This window comes from Felis catus, chromosome D1 (assembly GCF_018350175.1).
Source record: "Felis catus isolate Fca126 chromosome D1, F.catus_Fca126_mat1.0, whole genome shotgun sequence".
NCBI classification, from domain to species: Eukaryota; Metazoa; Chordata; class Mammalia; order Carnivora; family Felidae; genus Felis; species Felis catus.
The window spans coordinates 59,383,056-59,400,231 of NC_058377.1; the positions used below are offsets into that span (position 1 = coordinate 59,383,056).

The 17,176-nt window shown below is 44.6% G+C and overlaps 1 protein-coding gene across 2 annotated transcripts in view; it reads left to right on the forward strand.

The window, feature by feature from the left end:
* Positions 1–17,176, forward strand: part of CLPB (caseinolytic mitochondrial matrix peptidase chaperone subunit B) — a 143,846-nt gene that overhangs the window by 4,657 nt on the left and 122,013 nt on the right. The gene's annotated exons all lie outside the window — the stretch shown is intronic.

Genomic DNA, 17,176 nt, shown 5'->3' on the forward strand with positions numbered 1-17,176 from the left:
CACCCAGTGCCACACACTCTTGGTGCTCCTCCCCACTCCAGCTGCCTGAATGTATAAGAAAGTGTTGAAAGTCAGCTGCAGCCCCCACCAAGACTTACTGCTTTGATTCCCTTTCATTTTATCTGCAGCATTATTATTGATTCTCAAGGGTGCTTTTGAGTATTAATGTTCAAGGCTTAGTTTTTAATAAACCACTTTTGGAAGTATGGGCTGGGAGTTGTTTCGTAGCCAAATAAATACGACGGAGCAATAGTTTAATAAACATGCGATGATGCATCTTAAAAACCAAGCACAGATGTCAGCTTGCTGTTATAAGAGCCATTCATAACTGCCAGCTGTGCGTGGCGTCTTCATTTCCCCAGAAACAGATGAGCCTCGCTTCCTTCTGCTGCAGTACAAGGGAGTGAGGGGGCAAAAACTGGCCGTGCCACCTCCTGGCAGGCCTTTGCTGACCCTCACATCACCGGTTGGTGACCGCTGAGGGCTGCCAGGCTGCTGCTTTCCTGTGGCAACCCAATGTAGGTAGTGTATTTGCAGAGCATCAGTGCAGTGAATCCACTTTTCCATCACCCAGGGGGAGGCTGAGTTTACCCTATCCCAGCGAGCCCCCAAGTGTTGATTATTTTAGCTCTTTCAAATACACATTTTTCTAATAGCAATAAACACCTGCCAAAAGAATGCAGAAAATGGTTGAATTCATGGTGTGTGTGATGCAGAATATTCCTTCTTGCCTGTGTGGATAGCATATGTTGGGGCCTTTTGTGTGTCTCCCCCAGTTTCCAGCTGCTTTTTTCCTGCCTGCTGTTGTTTCGTCTCTTTTGGTCATGATGACTCAGAGTCTCCCTTCACCCCGTGTAAGGGAGTCAGAGATGAGCTAGGCACAGACTCTGCTTTTCAGCATGGCAATCTTTTTTTTTTTTCTTTTTTGAGAGAGAGTGCCCACATGTGTGAGCAAGCATGAGCCAGGGAGGGGCAGAAGGAGAGAGAGAATCTTAAACAGACTCCATGCCCAGCACAGATCCCCATGCAGGGCTCGATCTCACAACCCTGAGCCAAAATCAGGAGTTAGATGCTTAACTGATTAAGCCATCCACACGCCCCTATTTATTTTTTAAGTAGGCTCCATGCCCACTGTGGGGCTTGAACTCAAGACCCTAAGATTGAGAGTCCTGTGCTCTACTGACTGAGCCAGCCAGGTGCTCCCATTCTGTTCTTTGTTTAAGAAGGTTGTGAGCTAGACTTCAGCTTAAACCAGTGGTTTGTGTGCCTCCCCAGGTCAGGGAGAGGTCTGGTTTCCCACATCTCTTCCCCAGCACAGAATTTCCCCAAACAGAATTTGGGGAAAGTTGCTTTTTACTGATTTTTCAGCAAACTTGAAGCAGAAAGTCCAGAGTCTTATTTCCATATGCCCATTGGCTATGTCAGAGGGAGGCTGGATCCCTCCCTTTTCCCTTCTTCCTCTCCTCCTTTCTTCCTGCCATTTCCTTCCTCCTCCCCCAAGGCACTTAAACCTTCTTAATGTGTTCAACTCTGACTCTTCAGGAGTGGAAGCCCTGTCCTGGGGCCCCTGTCCCACCTGTCAGCAGCATGAGCAGGTGGCCCTTCTCCTCGGCTCAGCTCATACCCAAGCCTGGCTTCTGGATGTAGGAACCACTCACCCGAAACATAGGGCACAGGGCAGACTGAAGGCACATCTGTCCAGGCTTGGGCTGAGCCATGTAAGGAGCTATCCAGGCTGAGAGAAATGAGGCCTCCTATTCTCTCAGTGGAGATCACATTTCTTTCAGAACAAACTTGGGTGAAAGACAACACCCCCAACCCATTTCCCTTCTCCCAGCAGGAAGCTGGGCCTCTCTGCTTTGTGCCTAACTCAGTTTTTCATCAGCCCAAACGTTCTCTAATGAAGGAACCCTGGTGATACCAGTCTTCAACTTCAGACTGCTTTTACCTTCCATGATCCATTTGATCACTTGACAAAATTTACTGAGCACCTCTCATATGCTAGGCCCTATGCCTGGCATGGGGTACACCTGACCAGACATGATTCCTGCCCTCAATGTAGGTGATTGGGGAAGACTGTGGCAACACAGTGTGGTCAGTGCTGTGAGACAGTAGCCCAGAAGATGCCCTAACCAACCTGGGAGACCAGAGTAAGCATCCTATTGGAAATGGCTTCAAATATCAGTAGGCCTTAGCAAATAGAAAGGGAAGGCAAAGGGGGTTGCATGAGTGGTAGCACTGAGGCAAGAATCAGCCTAGGGTGTGTGGTGAGGAGGGGGATTTATATATCTGTGTTGTTTGATCACAGTTTGCGGCTAGGAGGAACTGGAGAGAGGAAGGGACTTGGTCATGGACGGCACTGTGCATCTGTCCCTCAGTTGTTCATCTGTCTAGCCTGTCTTCTGTGCCCAGCCCTGAGCTGAATTTGTGTTGGTGGCAACGCCATGAGGAAGTAGAAGCAGTTCCTGTCCTGGAGGAGCGTACTAACTCCCTTCCGGGGAGGAGGGAACACATGAGTCAAAATTGAGAACCAGCAAAACTGGGCACATATTGCCTGACTTTTATGAGCTTAAGTAACACAGAGATGATAATACCTTTAACCAGTAGAGTTGTAGAGTATTTGTTAATGACAAAATGTTGCTTCATTTGACCAGTGTTTGTGAGTGCTTATTAGGAGCGAGGCATTGGACTGAGTGCTTGGAGATACAGTGTGAACAAGATTGGCACAATCCCTGCACTCTTGGTACTTACAGTCTAACTGGGAGCCAGTGACTGGGAGCCAGTACTAATTATGTACTTCAAAATGAATTGCAGTTTGTCTTTTCAACAAATGGTAGTGGAACAACTGTATATCCACATGCCAAAAAAATGCAGTTGGAGCCTTACCTTACCCGTAGACAAATATTAACTCAAAATGGATCATAGGCCTAAATGTAAGAGCTAAAATTGTAAACTCTTAAAAGAAAATATACGGATACATTTTTGCGACCTTGGGTTAGGCAAAGCCATCTTAGATATGGCAACAAAATCACGAGAAACCAAAGGAAAAAAATAGATAAATTGGACTTCATCAAAATTAAAAACTTTGTGTTCAATGGACACCTTCAAGGAAATGAAAACTTTCCCACAGAATGGGAGAAAATATTTGCAGATCATATATCTGGTAAGAGATTTTTATCTAGAATACATAAAGAACTGTTTAACTGGACAATAAAAAGATAACAGAATTTAAAAATGGGTAAAGGATCTGAATAGACATTTCTTTAAGGAAGACACTCAGATGAGTACATAATATTCAATATGCACACGGAAAGATGCTTAATATCATTAGGGAAATGCTAATCAAAACCACAATGAGATATCACTTCATGCCTATTAGGATGGCTGTAAGCAGAAGGATAATAGCAAGTGTTTGTCAGGATGTGGAGAAATTGGAACCCTTGTAGATTGCTGGTGGGGATGTGAAATGGTGTGACTATTTTGGAAAAGGGTTGGCATTTCCTTAATATGTTAAACATAGAATTACCTTATGATGCAGCAAGTCTATGCCTAGGTATATACGCCAGAGAAATGAAGACGTGAACGTGAATGTTCATAGCAGTGTTATTCATAATAGCCCAAAGAGGGAAACAGCGCCCAAAACCCAACAATGGTTGAAGGGACAAATAAAATATAATACAGCCATATAGCAGAATATTATCGGTACAAAAGAATGAAGTATTGCTATATGCTACGACGTGAATGAACTTAGAAAGCATTATGCTAACTGAAAGAAGTCAGACAAAAGACCACATATCATATGATTCAATTTATATAAAATTTTCAGAGTAGACAAATCCATAGAGACAGAAAGTAGATTAGTTATTGGCAAGGACTGCAGAGGTTGGGGTTGGGAGGGACTAGGGAGTGACTGCTAATGGGTCTGGAGTTTCTTTGGGGAATGATGAAACTGTTCTGGAGTTAGTAGTCAAGATTGCACAACTCAATATAATAAAAACATTGAGTTGTACACTTTTAATGGGTGGGTTATATATGATATGTTAATTATATCTTCAAAGTTGATTAAAAAGTGAAGTATAAGACACTGGGAATCTCACCTTGAATCTGGGAGGGGTTGAGGTGAGGGTATGTATCAGTAAGGAAAACCATTGGAGTATGTGAGATTGAAGTGAGCTCGGGAGGATGAAGGGAAAAGCAGAACATTCAGTTGGAAGGAATAGTAGGCGGAAGGCCCTGAATTAAGAACAGATGTGAAGAAATCAAGCAGTTGAGAGAAAGCCAATCTGGTTAGACTCTACAGAGCAAGGACGGAAGGACATGAAATGAAGCTGGAGAATTAAGCGAGGACCATACTACACCGAGTCTGTAGGCTTTTTACTACTCTTTTTACTAAGATTGCTGGGCAACCAGTGTAGAATTTTAAGCACACGTGTGTGTGTGTGTGTGTGTGTGTGTGTGTGTGTGTGTGTGTGTGAGAGAGAGAGAGAGAGAGAGAGAGAGAGAGAGAGAGAGAGGAAGGGAGGCAGATATGGTGACATGATCTAGATCTGTAATTTTAAAAGATCTCTGGTTGCTCCATGGAGAATAGATGATATAGAGAGCCATCCATGGTGGATGCAGGAAGATTGGATGAAAGTGACTGGAATGGTCTAGAAGAGAGGATGATGGCAGGTGATGACTTGGACTAAGGTGATAGCAGAGATGGAGGAAGTAAGCTAGACAGGACTTGGTGGTTGTTAGAGCAGTATCAATGCCTGATATGTCCTACATACTAATAAATGAATGTTGAATGAATGAATAGAATTGGATATCATTGATTAGGGAGAAGAAATTATTAAGAAGGAATTTCAGTTTTCTGGCTTAATCAGCTATGTAGATGCTATTCACTGAGGTGAAGGTGCTAGAGGAGAACTGAGTTGGGGGGAAAAGATTATGAGTTTGGTTTTAAACATGTTAAATTTAACATGCTAGTGAGATACTCAAGTGGAGATCTGACTCTTCCCACTGTATATACCATGCAGTCTCCCCCCCCACCCCCAAAAAATATATATCAGTGATTACTTGAGAGATTGTTTTGTTATCTTTTTTTGATTTCTGGTTTCATGATTTTAGAAAATAAAGGAGTTCATACCAGCTCAAACTTGTTTAGTAGATGCCTTTGGAAAAAAGTCTGATTTGGTTTGCATTTCAAGAAAGAAGAAAGGGTTGGGTTTTGTTGAGGGCACAAAACATTTATTCTAGCTTTACATTGATGGCTTGGTTCTTGTCCCTGGATGCCCCAGCTTGGGGCTTGAGGCACTTGCTGTCCATGTGCCAGTGCTAAGGTGTCCAGAATGTGCTCAGCTACAGCATAGGTAAATGTTCTGCACATTGATCCAAGGATTTTATCTAATTAACAAAAACCCTGGCTGGTAAGTACATTTGACTGTCTCAGAGCCTCAGAGAAGCTGTCTGTTTATCGATTGTTGTATCATTTTGGCTGGATGGGAAGATATTAATGATGGCATCAGGGCAACCAAAACATCCAGCTCTCTTAACCAGTAAATATTTAAATGTCCTTGTGGTTTACAGTAGGTTGAAACTAAAGTTTATTCTAAACCAAAAGTCAAGGCTTCACTGGTATCACTCTTCTAATTTGATGCTTTTTGTGAGAGCTCCTTAAGATCATCACACTGTTTTTTGAATGCTAGGATGTAACGTGCACAGGCTTTTGAATAGTGGGATGTTAGAAGGCAGTGTAATGGAAAGAATAAAGGATTTTTAGAATGAGAAGACCTGGCTTCCACTTCTGACACAGCTATGAACTGGCTCTGGGACTCTTAGTAAATCATAGAACGTCCCTCTTTGAGTCTTTGTTTCCAGATCATGTTAATGGGGACCCCACTGAGAACTTTGAATACAGTCCCTAGTGTTCAACTCTGCAGAGAAAACTGAGTCTCTTTGGAAAGGTCCAGATCGCACACTGAAACACTAATTCAAGTGGACAGTTCCCAGGCAAGCAGTTCTTCAGAGTGGCCTGTACCTTTTTCTGAGGTGCGTGGACTGGATCTTTGCTTACTTTCTCCCTGGTGATGGCAGGTAATTGGGGAAGGCTAGATTAGCAGCTTTTTCGGAACTTCATGGGTAGGTGGAAGCAATCAGTCATCTGCATAGAAACCCAGCAGAGTCAGGTGGTTGGCCAACCCCCAGAGCACAGAATGGCCAAGGCCTACTGGGGTGGCTTGTAGGGAGGAGGGATGTCCCTGAAAGAGAGCCCAGCCCTGGGATGGAGCCTCTAGTGTTGGCCCTCCTGGTTCTTGGTTGTGTGGCCTTAGTCCCTAAACTTCCTCAGTGGCCTTACCTGTGAAGTATTGTTGATAATATTCGTCAGACCACCCTCCTAGGGTCTTATGAGAGTTCCAGCCAGGTGAGCTCTTGTCCGGAAAATTACTCATCCTTTGGGTCATCAGTGTCATGTTTTCCTGGAAGGCTTCAAGTACCCTAGCCTTCCCAGTACCTGTAGGTCCCCATAACACCCGGAACTTCCTCTGTGACAGCACTTATCACCCCCTGTTGGGATAGGTCATCTATTTTCTTTCTCTCCCACAATACTGTGAGCATTGCTGGTTTTCATTGCTGTTCATGTGAATAGTTAACACATACTTACTGAATATTTCAAAAGTGCTTTGTAAATGATAAAGAGTTAGGCAAATGTTAATAGTTATTGATAGTTATAATAAACCTGTAAAAGAGGACTGACCTCCCTTTGAAAAAATAATATAAAAATGGAGAATTAGCTCTTGTATTCAACAAGTAATACCTACTATGTGCTGGCACTGTGCTAAGCTCTGATAGATCAGTGGTAAGCCAAAAATACATAGAGGCATCACCTCATGGAGCTGGAAGCCTACTCAGATGTTGATCGTGCCGATGTGAAATTACAGCTGTGACAGATGCTGCAAGGGAGGGTAAAGAGAATCCTAGAGCCTCTGGTGGATTTCCTCTGGTCAAGGAAAGCTTCCCAGAGGAAGCTTGAGCTCTGGTGAGGAGTTAACCTAGGTGAAGAAGGGCAGAAGAGCTTTCCTGAAGGAACTTTTTTTTTTTTTTTTTTCCCCAATGTTTATTTATTTTTGGGACAGAGAGAGACAGAGCATGAACGGGGGAGGGGCAGAGAGAGAGGGAGTCACAGAATCGGAAACAGGCTCCAGGCTCTGAGCCATCAGCCCAGAGCCCGACGCGGGGCTCGAACTCACGGACTGCGAGATCGTGACCTGGCCGAAGTCGGACGCTTAGCCGACTGCGCCACCCAGGCGCCCCAGAAGGAACTTTTATTTACAGAGACCCGTGGAAGGAGGAACGATGGCAAGTGTGAAGGACTGAAAAGGGCAGGCACCTGCAGTGTAGAGCAGGTGCCAGAATAAACATTAGAAGCCGTAGTAAGGAGCTTTGTGTTTGTTCTAACAGCAGTGGTAGCTGATTTGGTGGTGGTGGTGGCGCATGGGGTGGAAGGTTGACATGATCAACAACCATTCTGATTGTTGAGAAACATAAGGAACCAATCTGAGTGTTACCAGTCTGTGTGTTGCCAGGGTCTTTGGCACTGATCCAGCCACTGCAGCAGGGTAAGTCGCAAAGCTGTAGTCCTCCAGGGCCCCACAGCAGGGGCAGCAGTCAGGCTCAGTCTCCCCAACAGTATCGCTGTGGCCTGAGTGCCGCTGCTTGTAAATCCCAGCTCAGTCATGACCATAACACATGTCAGCATGGCTAGAACCAGTTAGATTTTTTTCCCACGGAATTTTCCTAGAAACAATGGGAGAGAAATCCAAGAATACTGAAAATAGTCAAGCTAAATGTGTTTCTGGGCTTACAGTATTCACTTTAGCTTCTTGCTTCACAGTTCCTGCACTGTCTCTGTCCTGTTTGAAAGCTTTCTCAGAAAAAAAAATCTCACTTTTGAATTTTGAGGCTCTTTTACATCCTAGTTCCTTCCCTCCCCTCCCTTCTGAGCAGGAGTCCCAGGTCCAGGGTCTTCTTAAGGCAACAAGTGGTTCTCCCCTGTCACTCTGTCAGGGCATCTGCCCAGGAGGCTCTCATCTCATTGGCAGAAATCCCAGTGGTAAGGACTTTGGGATGGGAGAAAGCAAGGTTTCATTCCCAGCTGTGAGTCTGAGAAAACAAGGGTTGAATTCCAGCTGTGCCGTTTGTCAGCTCTGTGACCTTGGGAAGTTGCTTAACCGCTTCTCGCCTAAAGTGAGATGATGATTGACCTACCTCACACCATTGCTGTGAGTACTAAATGAGAACATTAAATGACAGAAACTGCTTAGTGCTATGCCTAGTGCATACCAGATGCTCAGTGCATAGCAAGTTTTGTTACTAAGTGTTGATAATTACACCAGGTTTTTACCCCACAGCTAGAAAAATAAATTAAGGTAATGGATAGAATTTTCTGGATATTCAGTTGTTACCCTGTACATGTTTCTTAAACTTTTAGTGTGAGTATTCAGACACGTCCCAGACTAATGAACACAAGGTAAATGAATATTAAGCGGGGCAAAAAAACACAGCCTATCATGCTTAGTTTTACTCTTTTTTTTAGAACTCACATATATTCAGAATTTTATTTACTTCTTATAGGATATTTCTTTAATGACATTTTTTTTTCAACATTTATTTATTTTTGGGACAGAGACAGACAGAGCATGAACGGGGGAGGGGCAGAGAGAGAGGGAGACACAGAATCGGAAACAGGCTCCAGGCTCTGAGCCATCAGCCCAGAGCCCGACGCGGGGCTCGAACTCACGGACCGCGAGTTCGTGACCTGGCTGAAGTCGGACGCTTAACCGACTGCGCCACCCAGGCGCCTCTTTAATGACATTTTTTACACCTATAATTTTTATATACTTTGGTACATGTAGTATAAAATATTATAAAATAATATTTTAGGGGCACCTGGCTGGCTTAGTCGGAAGAGTGTACAACTCTTGATCTTGGGGCTGTGAATTCGAGCCCCATGTTGGGTGTAGAGATTAGTTAAATAAATAAAACTTTTTCAAGAATCTTAAATAATATTTTAATAATATTGTTGAATATTGATAGTGGCTGATGTTTATAAAATGCCTTTTTTGGGGTGCCTGGGTGGCTCAGTCGGTTAAGTGTCCGACTTCAGCTCAGGTCATGATCTCACGGCTCCTGGGTTTGAGCCCCACGTCGGGCTCTGTGCTGACAGCTCAGAGCCTGGGGCCTGCTTCAGATTCTGCTCTGGCTCTCTCTCTGCCCCTCCCCTGCTTGTGCTCTGTCTCTCTGTCTCTAAAATAAAGAAACATTAAAAAAAAAAATTTAAAAAAAACAAAAAACAAATGCTTTTTTTAAGGCAGTTATATGAGGCTTTAATCACTAAATCCTCACAGTCGTGCAGGTAATAATAGCCCTGCTTCACAGACAATGAAACAGAAATGCAGGTTGCTAGAGTAATCCACAGTGGCCCACTTGGAAGTCGCACACCACTTCCATTTTCCAGATGAGGCGGCTTGAAGCAGAGAGAGGCTTGCTGGGGTCACAGTTCCTCAGCACTCTTCCAGGCTCAGTGAGATGTTTTCTAGCTAGAGGAAGAACCATTTCTGTCCGCCTTATTGGGAGTCCACAAGGCTCCTGAAGAGAAACTGTCAAATCCAGATCCCTTACCTGTCCTCCCCTCTGCTCTTCACCCACACCCCTGCCTCCAGCCCCACGCTCCTGCCAGCCATGCCTGGCCCTTCCCTCCACCCCAAGAAGCCCATTCCACTGGGACTTGGCTTCTCACTGTCCCAAACATGCAGCTTACTCATTCTACCTGGAAGCCTTTGCAGTGATTCCAGTTCCACCCCTGTCCTGTCCAGATCCAACTGATGCTTCATCGCCCACCTCAAGCCCTTCTTCTTCCAGAAAGCTCACCCTCACTAATAATGATAGCTGTCATTTATTAAATACCCACTCCATGTGAGGCAGAGTACTAGATACTGTATGTGTATTATTTTCATTTCTTGGTACGGTATTGCAAAAGCAGATTATGTTACATCCATTTTCCAGATGACAAAACTTGAGGCTCAGATTTAGTGCTTACTACCTCACAGCTAGTAAATAGCAGTGTGGTGATTTAAACTGAGGCCCACAGGAGTCCAAAGTATGCACTTCCCTTGCTTCAGTTCATTACTTGCTCTAGCCCATATTGAGCTTTCTTACCAGATTCCCACAGCCTTAAAGTCTGAGCCACACAATATCACGGTTAGTTTTCTCCTTGCCTCTCGTGCCTGTGTCTCCTCAACCAGGCCATGCTGCCACAGCAAGGTGGATGGCACCTCCTCCTGCCTCCACCGTAGCTAGTCACACAAGCCTGGCTGGGCACTCAGAAGGCACACAGTACAGATAGAGCCTTACTGGTTGATTGATTGGTTGAATGAAGCCCTGTTTATTCTCCAGAGGCTACCCAGCAGGAGGGTACAGCAGCTGGACAGGCTGACTGGTCTCCAGGATCCTCCATTCATGTGGATGGGAGGCCCAGCAAGGTTGCATAAGAATCCTCTCTGAGGCTGAGCTGAGGCTTCCATCTCAATGCCCTTTTGTTTGGGGGGGGATAGCACCCAGGCCTCCCGGGAAGTCTGTGTGTTTGACCAGCTTTTGCAGATGGACAGTGAGCAGGGGCAGGATATAAAGCACAAACAATTGTGGGAGGCCTCTGAATTCCCAGGGGTTCAGAGTCCAGCAGGCAGGGCAGGATCCTTTCTAGGGCAAGTGACACTTAGTTATAGCCCTGCATGGGTAGACTGGATCCAAGGCACTTTTTGTCTCTGGCCTCACTTCCTCTTCAGTATTCAAGTCCTTCTTTGGGTTTTCTTTTTTTTCCCCCTTCAAGGAGGTTTTCTGCTGGACAGCTCCTCTAGGTATGAGGCCCTCTCTACCTCCCAAAGGATGCACAAACTCTGGTTGAATAAGCATTCTTTCTTTTATTCTTTCCTTTTTCTTTTTGAGATATAATTCACATACCCTAGAATTCACTCTTATAAAGGGTGCAGTGGTTTTTGGTATATTTATAAGATTATGCAACCATCACCACTGCCTCATTCCAGAACATTTTCATCACCCCCTCACCCCAAAAAAGATCCTGGTCCCATTGGCAGTCCCTCCCTGTCACTCCCCCCAGAACCTGGCAACTACTGATCTAGATTCTGTCCCTGTGGATTTGCCTGTCTGGACATTTTCCATAAATGGAATCATACAACGTGGTCTTTGGGGACAGGCTTCTTTCACTTAGCGTAATGTTTTCAGGGTTCATCCATGTTGTAGCATGTATTGGTACTTCATTCTTTTTATTGCTAAATAATATTCCATGTATAGATATACCACATTTTATTTATCCTTTTTTCATCAGTTGATGGGTGTTTATGTTTTTACTTTTTGGCTGTTGTGAATAATGCTGCTGTGAACATTCATGTACAGGTTTTTATGTGAATGTATGTTTTCATATCTCTTGGGTAGATACCTACAAGTGGAACTGCTGCACAATAGGATAACTCTATTATCCATTTGCCAGACTGTTTTCCAAAGTGGCTGCACCATTTTACATTCTCCCCAGCAGTGTATGAGGGTTCTGACTTCTCTAGTCTTTTCAAAACTTGTTATTGTCTGTCTTTAATTATAGCCATCCTAGTATGTGTGAAGTGATATCCTATTGTAGTTTTGATTTGCATTTCCCTGACGGCTGATGATCCATCCATAGAGCATCTTTTCACATGCTTATTGGCCATTTGAATATCTGCTTTGGCATTTATTTTTATTTTATTTTATTTTATTTTATTTTATTTTATTTTATTTTATTTTATTAAAAAAATTTTTTTTAACATTTTATTTATTTTTGAGACAGGGAGAGACAGAGCATGAACAGGGGAGGGGCAGAGAGAGGGAGACACAGAATCCGAAACAGGCTCCAGGCTCTGAGCTGTCAGCACAGAGCCCGACACGGGGCTGGAACTCACAAAGCGCGAGATCATGACCTGAGCCGAAGTCGGCCGCTCAACCGACTGAGCCACCCAGGCGCCCCTATTTTTATTTTTTATATATTTTTTTGGCATTTATTTATTCTTAAGACCCCTTATAAGCATTATGCCCCATTTGGCATTGAGGAGGAGAATAAACATGCATCATGATGACTTTTGCCTTTCAAGAACTTGCAGTCTGGTAAGAGACTTGTAATTAGTATGTAAGAAAAGTTAAGGCTTCATAGAGAAGGTGGCATTTAGTCTGGGCCTGGAGATTCGTAGTATTTGGGTACAAGGAGCTTGGTGGAAAGGTTTTCTGGGCATTTGGAGTAATGTAAGCAAAGGCACTCGGTAATTAGAAAAACATTTATCTTGTGATGAATTCTGAAGCTGTATGTGTGAAAGCACTGGCATAGCACTTGACACATAGTGGGCTGTCATTATGTGTTAGCTTCCCCTGCAAATGCCCTTTAGTCCCTGCTCTGTCCTCCTGGACTGCGCAACTCTTTTCCTGTTCCTGACTTAAAAAAAAAATTTTTTTTTTGGTAACGTTTATTTATTTTTGGGAGAGAGAGTGCGAGTGGGGGAGTGGCAGAGAGAGAGAGGGAGACACAGAATCTGAAACAGGCGCCAGGCTCTGAGCTGTCAGCACAGCTGACAACCCAATGCAGGGCTCGAACTCAGGAATGGCGAGATCATAACCTAGGCCGAAGTCGGATGTTTAACTGACTGAGCCACCCAGGCGCCCCTCCAGACCTTTAAATATTAGGAGACAGAGCTCCAAGCCAAGTAAGACTTGGTTCCCTAAACTGTTTTTCAAGTCTTCTACCCATCCTAGTCATTTCCTAATGAAATGGCCACAAAGTTTTGGTGCCCTTTCTGAATTACAGTGTGGCATGACCACAGTTGTGAGGAACAGGGCAGTCATCCCTTTTGTCAGAGATTTTATGCTTCTATTAATATAGCCTGAGCTTGCACTAGCTTTTTTGGTAGCTGTGTTGTGCTCCTAGATTCTGTAAGCTTGCAGTCAGCCCAGCCTGCTGAGAACCAGGGCTTCTGTACTTCTTTAACCTTTTGATTGGATTTGTTTAGCAAACTTGTTTTAACCTAAAGGCAAGACCACTTTTAAAGTATCGTATTGCCATGTATTGCTACATGAGTATGAAAGTAGTGCTGCTAATGTGGAGATTACCGTGAGGAAGAAGGGATGGATTGGGCCTTTCTCATCTTGAGTCTAGGAGAAGAGGGTCTCTTCAATGGGAGAAGGTTCTAGAAAGCAGAACTAATCAAAGGGTATCTCCATCCTTCAGATCCCTCCTTTCCGTTTAAGTCTTTTCCTTCTTTGTCATTTTTTTGTCAGTTGATTAGTCCCATCAGATTCCTGTGGTGTGCTGGCCCCAGGCTAAATGTGGGAAAGGAGGGAAGAAATGGGATATGTGCCCTGGAAGGCAGTGTGGTTCAGTAGGGAGAGGTCCCAGTCCCAAGCTGCCACTTACTGGCTAGTCATCTTTTTTTTTTTTTTTTAATTTTTTTTTAACGTTTTATTTATTTTTGAGACAGAGAGAGACAGAGCATGAACGGGGGAGGGTCAGAGAGAGGGAGACACAGAATCTGAAACAGGCTTCAGGCTCTGAGCCATCAGCACAGGGCCCAACGTGGGGCTCGAACTCACGGACCGTGAGATCATGACCTGAGGTGAAGTCGGCCGTAGTCATCTTAAGCAAGTCCTTAACTAGTCACAAGATCAGATGAGATCACGTCAGGTGCCTGATACATAGTAGGCTGCTCAAGAAGTGTGAGTTCTTTTGACTTCACCATTCAAGAGCTCTCCACATGAGGAGCCAAGTATGTTGTGTGCTCACTGACCCTGAGTGAGCAGAGCTCTCAGAGCACCTGCGATACTTAAAGCATTTATTTGTGTACTTGTCCCATTTCCGCAACCCCAATTCAGATGGGAGCTGCTTGTGGACAAGGTCCATGTCTGATTCATATCTGTACACTTAGTGCCCAGCACAGAGCCTGACTTGGAGAAGATGCTACCTAAGTTTTGTTACTGGAATGAACCTGAATTGATGTAGGCCAGTCTTTGCCTCCACCTGTCTAGGGAGTCAGGTATTGTGACTGACTTTGCACAGTCCAGTATTTACTGAAAAGCATGGGGTTCTGGAGCTTGGCACTGGTGGCTCAAGTGCCAGCCCTGTTGGAGAAGTCTGAGTCACTTCTGTGTCTCACTGCCATATTGTGACAAGCTATCTGGCAACCAGCCAGCTGCCCAGCTAGAGTCCTACTGTAGTGCCAGTAGGTGGCGCCGGTGGCCCTTTCCCACACTTCAGCTACCTAGACCGGCATTTCCATCTTGTCACCAAGTTACCAGGGCAGCTGTTGACTGGGACATACCCTATAGCCCTGGGCAGAGGTACCCAGATAAGGGTGCTCTGGGCCACCCTCTCCTCCTTATAGCCTTGTATTGTTGCTTTTCATGTTTTATTGCGTCCCAGCCTTAACACACACTGCTTGGGGAAACAGGGATGTTTCCTTAAGAGGATTCGAGGAGGGGCACCCAGGTGGCTCAGTCGGTTAAGTGTCCGACTTCAGCTCAGGTCATGATCTCCCAGTCTGTGAGTTTGAGCCCTGCATCAGGCTCTGTGCTGACAGCTCAGATCCTGGAGCCTGCTTCAGATTCTGTGTCTCCCTCTCTCTGCCCCTCCTCTGCTCATGCTCTGTCTCTGTCTCTGTCTCAAAAATAAATAAAAACATTAAAAAAAAAATTTAAGGGGCACCTGGGTGGCTCAGTCGGTTGAGCGTCCTACTTCGGCTCAGGTCATGATCTCGTGGTCTGTGAGTTCGAGCCCCGCGTCGGGCTCTGTGCTAACAGCTCAGAGCCTGGAGCCTACTTCCAATTCTGTGTCTCCCTCTCTCTCTGCCCCTCCCCCGCTCGTGCTCTGTCTCTCTCTGTGTCAAAAATAAATAAACATTAAAAAAAAATAATTAAAATTTAAAAGAGGATCCCAGGAGATCATTGGGGGAATCTGTGCTTCTTCCTGTCCTTTCTGGTGCAACTCATGTCTCTGCCTCCAGGAAGTTGTCCCCGTGGTTCTGTTGCTCTGACCTACCCTCACACAACACCTTTTCGGGGTCCTTGCTTGTATTTTAACTGTTTGCCAGGTGTGGAGCGGAACACTGAATGCCTTGAAGGACACAGTGGAACTCAGCTCAGAGTTCTGTAATAACCAGTCTCATGGAAAGTTTGTGGAATGAATGGATGAATAACAGGAAATGGGTTCCTCAAAAAATCGTTACCCAAACTGAAAGACGTTCTACAAACAAATTAGCCTTCCTCTGTAAAAGTGTCAGAACTAAGAAGATCAAAGAAAGGCCCAGCAACTATTCTAGTGAAGGGAAACTGAAGACACTTGCAATGCCTGGTTCTAATATTGATCCTGGCTTACATCTGGATTACAGAGGGAAATTTCTATAAAGGACATTATTGGGATAATTGATGAAATTTGAATATTAGATAAAAACATTTTATCCATGCTAAGTGTTCCAAATTTGGTCATTATTGGTTAGTGGTTATGAAAGAGAATGACCTTGTACTTAGAAATATGTGCTGAAGTATTTGGGAGTAAAGGGGCACATACTGTCTGAAACTAACTCTCATATGGTCCAGGAAAAAAATAGAGAAAAGGAGAGGCGCTTGGGTGGCTCAGTTAGTTAAGTGGCCAACTTTGGCGCAGGTCGTGATCTTGCAGTTTGTGAGTTTGGGCTCCACATTGGGCTCTGTGCTGACAGCACAGAGCCTGGAACCTGCTTCAGATTCTGTGTCTCCCTCTTTCCCTGTCCCTTGCCCACTCGCGCTGTATGTCTCTCTCTCAAAAATAAATAAATATTTTTAAAAATTTAAAAAATAGAGAAAAGGAATGGCTAAGCACAGGAGGCAAAATGTAACGAGAATCTAAGTGGAGGATGGATCTGAGTTTTTTTTGTCCTGTTTTTGTAACTGTAAGCTTGAAATCATTTCAAAATAAAGTTTAAAAAAATCTGTGAGGGGCACCTGGGTGGCTCAGTTGGTTAAGTGTTCAACTCTTGATTTTGGTTCAGGTCATGATCTCATGGTTTGTGAGATCAAGCCCTGCATCAGGCTCTGCACTGACAGCATGGAGCCTACTTGGGATTCTCTCCCCTCTCTCTCTGCCCCTCCCCTCCTCACAATAAACAAATAAACTTAAAAAAATCTGTGCACTTTAATATGTGTCAAGTTTCTGCCTGAAACAGGGAGATGGGACAAAGAATGGTCACCCAGCATTGGACTTCATTCCATTTCATCTAGTACTACTCAGTGAGGGTCTGATCCAGCTCCTGTGCTGTGTGCTTTTGAACAAATGAAAACTTGTGGTAATGACAGCTAACATTTGCAAAATGTAAGTGCTTTTGCATATGGTATTTCCTTTGCTCAAGCTCAGCACCCTTGTTAAGTAGGTCTGGCAGGCTGATAAGGTTAAGGTGACTGACTGAGGTTCAGAGAGGTTAACATGACCTGCTATAGTCACGCAGCCTGGAAGAGACACATGCAGGTTCATATCCAAATTAGTCTAGTCTGAGGCTGATGCTTTCTGGACCTCCACATCTGTATCTGTACAAGGAAGGATTGGACTGATTAATCTCTGCCGATCATTTATTATGTCTAGAAATTTTAAAACTTTATATGATAGGAAATAACTAGTCAGGAAGCTTACAGGCACATTCTACACGTTTGTTGTAAGTGCTGCATGAGTGCCTGCCCTTCTCCTTCTCTGCCCACCTGCTTGCCTTTGGAGCAGTTTGGGTATGGCAGTGCTGGGGTGAGCCATATTCCTGGCAGAAAGAGCAACTAGAGAGTTTCCTAGAGGAAGGGTCCCATGCAGGGCCTTAAAGGAGAATGCTTTGTTCAAGTAGCAAATGCAGAAGATGCTAGAGAGGCCTCATGTCTGTGAAGTTAGAGCACCAGGATCCTACCTAAAGTCCACTAGCCCAGGCTGAGTTCTGAGAGCAGCCTTCTTCCTCCCTAGCCCTGCCCCTCTCAGCCCAGGCTTACTGGGTAGATAAGGCACAGATGGAGGCTGTGTGTGTGGATTCTAGCCCCAGGCGCCTTGCCTCTGTTCAGACAGCCTGGCCTGGTGCTGTTATTACTGTAAACAGGACCT